Source organism: Oryzias latipes, chromosome 21, assembly GCF_053564925.1.
Source record: "Oryzias latipes strain Hd-rR chromosome 21, Olatipes_Hd-rR_3.1".
In the NCBI taxonomy this organism is placed as follows: Eukaryota; Metazoa; Chordata; class Actinopteri; order Beloniformes; family Adrianichthyidae; genus Oryzias; species Oryzias latipes.
The window spans coordinates 18,334,940-18,341,452 of record NC_136257.1 but is presented as its reverse complement, the minus strand read 5'-3'; positions in this window follow the sequence as shown (position 1 = coordinate 18,341,452).

Sequence of the window (6,513 nt, the reverse complement as noted above, 5' to 3'; positions counted from 1 at the left end):
GTGAAGCCTTTTTTTTTAATTGCACACTGATCGTTTTTTCAAATCCAGATGTCATCTACACTGAAAGGAAAGGGTTTGCAGCTAAACGTGTAAAAGATCTCAACATTTCACATGTGGTCACTGTTGCTTAGTGACAGAAGACATGTTCGCTGCAAAAAGTGAATCTTAAAAAAATGAAATATATTTCTTTTAAGAAAAAATTCTGTCTTGCAAGGAAAAACGTTTTTCAACAGCAAAATAATCTTAGTTTGAAAAAACTATTTTTTGTTTTTTTTATTTAAAGAAAACCTCCCAATGGGGTAAAAAAATTGTTTTAATGCTTTTTGGCAGTGTAATAACTGTATAGACTACACATTACACAGAACAGTGTATGAAGATACTCCATGTTTCCACTCAGTTTAAACTACATTACACCAGATATTTTGTACTTTCCTACTAAAATGGTGATCAAGCAAAAAAAAGGATTTTGATCAATTTTTCTTCAAACGTAATATGTTAACAAGTTTAACTAAATATTATTTTGTAAACAATGCCTAATTGGGAAAAAAAATTACATATTAGACCTTAAGGGAAACCATTGGAGAAAAGAAATAAGTTTGAGGAATTCATAAAAACTGTCATGGACAGAATGTCATCACAGCATGTTGCAGCTTGTAATTTAAATGAGAAAATATTCACCATATTTTAAATATAATACTCACATTTAATAGAATGGAGAACAAAATACAAATAGGTCATTTTGTTCTGTATTTTGTAGTTGAATTGGTTTTAAAAGCATCCCCTTTAAACATTTTACAAGATTTCATGTCCTTTAAACTATAAAAAACATATTTTAAGATATGCTGACATGAACCCTAACCCTACTTTTCTTTCTCCACTAAATCTGTTCATAGTTTGATCAATTGTTGTTACAGAAATTGACATAAACCTTTTCCTAGTTTTGAATGTACTTTAAGTAAAAAAAAAAATCCGAGCTATAAATGATATCCTTAATAAATAATATATCCCTCAAATCTAAACAAGACTATAAAATGTTTTGAACACAACACTTGTATATGTAACATCTACAAGTGTTGTGTAAGTTTTTATTGCTTACTGTAAATGTTCTTACTACCCCCATCCTTAAAATAAAGTAAAATAAAAATGTTTACAGCTTCTGGGAGTCCTAGTGATAAATATTCCATATTTAATAAGCTGCTAAATGAAACTCCAAGGGGCTCAAAGAGACACAGCAGCACCAATATTTACCCCCACTCTCCATCCCACAGCTCTACTGCCCTCCTTGACCTCTTGTGCCTGATCCATTAACCCAAAACAAAAGACACTTGTTTTAAATCCATGTTTAGGAACAGGCTGGCCTTAAATCACTGTTGTTTGTGCCAAGCATCCCCAACATAACAGAGATCCATTAATAAGCCTAGATGGTAAATATTTATGATTAAAAATTTGTGTCTCTACATGCCCACGTTTTAAGACGTTCAGATTTCCAGTCATTTCCGCTGACAATGCAACTGTCTTTTATAAAGTCGCATTTGAACATATTTTACTAAAAAAAACTCTCTTAAAAAGAAAAAAATTAAGGTCACTATATTTTATATAAAAAATATTCCCAAACATTGCTTTATTCGGAAAGATTTCTTAAATCTGACTCACGTAACTTTTGCAGCTCTAAGTCTCCTGTCGGTGGTATTCAACATTCCTAACACTTGAAGTTTTGCTCCATGGTACACACGATGATCTTTTGATGCCTTCAAACTTCTAATTTATTTTATAATGTCAGACGTTTGCCACAACTTTTTCCAGGTTAGGTGGCCATATTTAAAGTGTTAGCATAGATTTCACAAAAGAAGATGCATAAAATTTATCACACAAACTGTTGAGAAACAGCATGGCTGTTGTCAGGAATAGAAGAGTAAATTACTCCCAATTTATCCACTTCATGTGAGAAAAAAACCATAAAAAGTTACACTCCATAGCAATTATCCCAATATATTGTGTGTCTGCGAATATTTATGGTCTCAGTTTATTCATAGACACCTTAACCCACTTAGTATCACATTTGTCAGTGTCAGCCGCCCACCCGTCATAATCTCTCCTCACGTCAACACTTCATTAGTAACCACAGCAGCTCATGGTTACACACATTCACAAATGCACACACTTGCATGTCAGCACATACAAGAATGACAAGGGTAATAATGCCACATAGGACTTCCTAACATTTGGTGGAGAAATATTCCCTGAAAGAAAAAAATATGTTGAACAAATTATAAGAAAAACCAAAAGATACTAAAATAGTTTAAAAGATTAATCTTACATCAAGCAGAGGTGTTGTTTGAAGAACCATGGTAGTCTAAGGCCGTGTCACACAGCCACTACGTACATTTTGTGCATATTGCACAGATCAAAATTGGAATATATGTGGAAAATGTGAGACAAGGTGTGCTCTTTATGTGATATTTTCACAGATGTATCACGTTAAAACTACAGATGTACAAATAAACCATTCAAAGAACACAAAACATGAATCGTGTGTGATTATTGATAGATAGACAGACAGACAGACAGATAGATAGATACAGTACTTTTTTAATCAAGAGGGAACTTGCAGTTCAATCCAATTACTTCAAAAACAGGCAACAAACAAAAAATGAGGATCATAAAAGGATGTTCATTTTATTTTTCTTGTAACTTGTTCTGTCCAACAACTGAGCAAACAGATCAGAGCTGAAGGCCTTTTGTGTTGGACAGGTTTTATTATTACAAAAAAAGGTTATATATCTTCGAAAACCAGAGTGTAAATTTATGTAAACACCTTTTTGTTTTTGATTATTTTTTATTTATTGGTTACATTTAGTGTGTGTGTGGGGTGGGAGAGGGGAAGAATGTGGGGGGGCGGGAATGGAAGAGAATAAAAGGAAGAGAGGTGGAGGAAGTGGGGGATACAAGCGCTGATTTGAAGTGAACTGTGTGTTCATAAGGGGAACCAGATCCTTCCCAGCCCAACCAGCCAGACCAGGAGAGGGGGGGGGACCTCCAAGCCAGGAGCACCCACGGCGATGGGACCAATGCAGCCTGGGAGGGGGGAAGGGGGGGACCGCCCACCCACCCAGCCAGGGGCCCCCAGGCATAGGTGAACCCGGTCGACTGGGGCCCCAGGCCACAGGACAGGCGTGATTCGCCATATCAGGCGGGAGCCAAGGTGGCCACCGGTCGCCAGACACTGAGACGTGGGCCAAGGACGAAGCCAGGGCCTAGAGGACCCATGAGCCGCCCACCACCCAGCCGGAGCCCCGTCTCCGCAAGCCAGCCTTGGCACCCAACCCAGGCAACCCAGAGATCGCCGCGCAACCACAGATCCACCCCCCCCACTACTCTACTCTCTACAACCCTGCTCACTCGCCATGTTCTCCGACCCCTCCTCCCATACCCCCCTTAGTGCCCCCCCCCACCCCCCCCACTCTGCGATGGGGAATGTGAGCCCCAGTGGATCCCGGTGAGCCGGCCGGGCGCCAGGTCTGTCCCACCCATGCACTCTTGCACACACTCACAATCTTCTGGTTGCCCCCCCACCCCCCCGTCGCCATCCAGTAAACCCTCCGGCCGATCGACCCCCAAGCGCCGCACGCCCGACCACCACTACAGCTGACAGGATATCAACAAGCCTGGCCATCCTGAGAGGACCAGGCGGGTGAAGACCGGCCGCCCCTCCCCGACCCCACCTATATATGGTGGTGTGGGTGTACTGTGTGAGTGCTGCAGGTAAAATAGGAGGTCTCCAGTTTGGGGGGCCCCACCCCTGCCAAGCAGTAGAGCCCCCCCACTCCGGGGTCCCTCTGTGTTTGGTTTGTATTTGCTGTGTGTGTGCTGCTAACATGCAGTGTGTGTGTCTAAAGTTAAAATTGTGGGGCGGACCAGTGAAAGATAAGCACGGATGTTTCGCTGTACCCCTCTCCACCAAACCATCCCCACAAAGCCCTACATGAATCAAGGTGTCTAATATGCAAGTAAAAGTGGAATGGAGGGCGACCCCGGAGAAAGACGCCCCCAGTGAACCCTGCCAGCATGTCCCACCGATCCAGTTCCCGGAGCCATATGTGCCTGTGTGCAACATTTGTTTGGGTGGGAACGGGGAGGAGCAGGCAGATGGGCACAACCGGGGGAAAAAGGCTCCCCCCGGGCAACCGGCCCCCCAGCCGGCCGCGATAGGCACCCCCCCCTCCCAGGGCGCCCAGGCAGTCAGGAGGCGGCAAAACAAAGCCGCGCCGGGGCTGATAGACAGTCAGCAAGGAAGGAGCCCGGTGCCAACCCCGAGGGGCAGGAGGTCCAGCCCCACCATTCATGCGATGACTTCCCTAAAGGTGCCCCCCCCTCCTAAAAAAAAAAGAAATTTAAAAAATGAAAAATAAATAAATAAAGAAATACTAATAATAATAATAAATAAAAACATTAAATTAATAAATAAAGACATAATTTAAAAGAAAATAATAATAAACCACCTGCCAGGGGGCGAAACACCGGCCGCGGGCAGCCGACCCCAGGCCCCAGAACCTCCTACACCTGGCTGTGTATCCTGTTTCCGGCTCGACTCGCGCCCCTGGCTGTCCCCCCAACTCCGTCTGGATGAAGCACGTCTGCTGGACTTAAAATATGTAGTTTTAGAGTTTCATAAGTTAATTCTTCTCTATGAGTTCTGGTAAATCACCTGTCCGTCCTGGGGGAGGATCCCTCCTTCATGCGGTTACCCCTGAGGTTTCTTCGTTTTTTCCGGAATCAGGAGTTTTTCCTTACCGCGAAGGAAGGTCTAAGGGGAGGGATGCCAGTATAGTTTAGTCTGTTTAGTTAGTTCAATTTAGTATTTTCCTATTGAATTCTATGTATTCATGATCCTTTGGATTTCATGTTTAACTTTTTAAATTACCTATACCAAGCCCATCGAGACGACTGTTGTTGTGAATTTGGGCTATACAAATAAAATTGAATTGAAAATTGAATTGAATTGAAAAAATTTAAGATTATTTTTAAATTTCCAGTTTAGGAGGATAGTTTTCTGTGCGATACACTCAGCGGGGAGAACCATGTGTGCCTTGTTAAATTCTATGTTGATGTTATTCAGTTCACCTAGTAAGCAGAGTTTGGGTTATGCAGGAATCTTATGATTAAACTATATTGATAGTTTTTCACAGACCTTACGCCAGAATGATTGGACAGGTGAGCAGAACCACAGGGCGTGCGTATAGTCGTCTATGCTGTTAACCTGTGCACTGTGTGCATATAGCAGACTGATTGAGACCCATTTTAAATAACCTCTGTCTGATGTAGTGAGTTCTGTACAGAATCTTGTATTGGATAAATTGTAGATTAGGACTTTTGGTCATATTAAAGACATTCAAACAGATCTGCAGCCAAAATTGATCACTAGAATTCAATGGTAGCTCAGAATCCCATTTTGCCATGGGTAAGTAATTTGTATCATCTATGTTAGATATCAACTTGTACATTTTGGAAGTGAGCTTTGTATTTTTAAGGTCAATAAAATATGTTACTGTAAGGGGAAGGTCTAGCTCTATTTGGGTCAAGGAGTATTTCGTGCTTATAGCTGATGTAACCCTTGTGCTATCCTAGGCACTTTAACATTGGGAGTTGGGTCATCTAGACCCACTAGACAATGCACTAAACCTTTTTTCTTCAATGATTTGTGATCTTCACTGGTGTCCATGGATTACATGAAATATTTCCACCTTTCTCCACCTTTGTCATGGTAGTAATAACATGTCAAAGTAAGGGTGGGTTCATCTAAGATAGCACATGGGTTAAATTGCTGATATTCCAGAATTTTGTTTTTTACTAATCCCATAGATTGAGGATAACGTTGGGAGGGACATGAATGTTCTTTTTTCAATAATATGCTGAAACTGATGGATCCTTTTGTTCTTCCATGAAGCAAAGTGAATCATGTTTTTGTTAATTAGAATGTCAGGGTTGTTCCAAATGGGGGTGAGTTTGCATGAAAATAATGTAATGTTGGTTTTTTTTAAGAAAATCCCACCAGGCTGTTAGAGATTAGCTGATGTTTAAACTTCTGAAGCATTTGTGTTGTTTAATTTTAGAACTGAAAAAAGGTAAATTAGAAAAATCTAGGTTATCACAGAGATTGTGCTCTATATCTAGCCAAGATTCATCTAACACACCAGGATTAAGCCATTTTTCATAAAACAATCGATGTTTTATGATGTTTTATGACAAACAATGTTCGCGGAGTAGTATTCCTGGAAGTTTGGTAGCCCTAGTCCTCCTCTATCTTTAGGTTTTTGAATAGTTTTCAGACTGATCGTTGGTGGTTTACCTTCCCAAAGGAATTGGGAAATGAATGAGTCTAATGATGTATACCGTAATTTTAACGGTATACTGTATGTGCGCCATATACTCTATATAAAAGTTATACATCAGTGGTACATGGCTGAAAAGTCTGTTAGACATACGTGAAACGGTCTTGGAAAGCTACAAAATTTC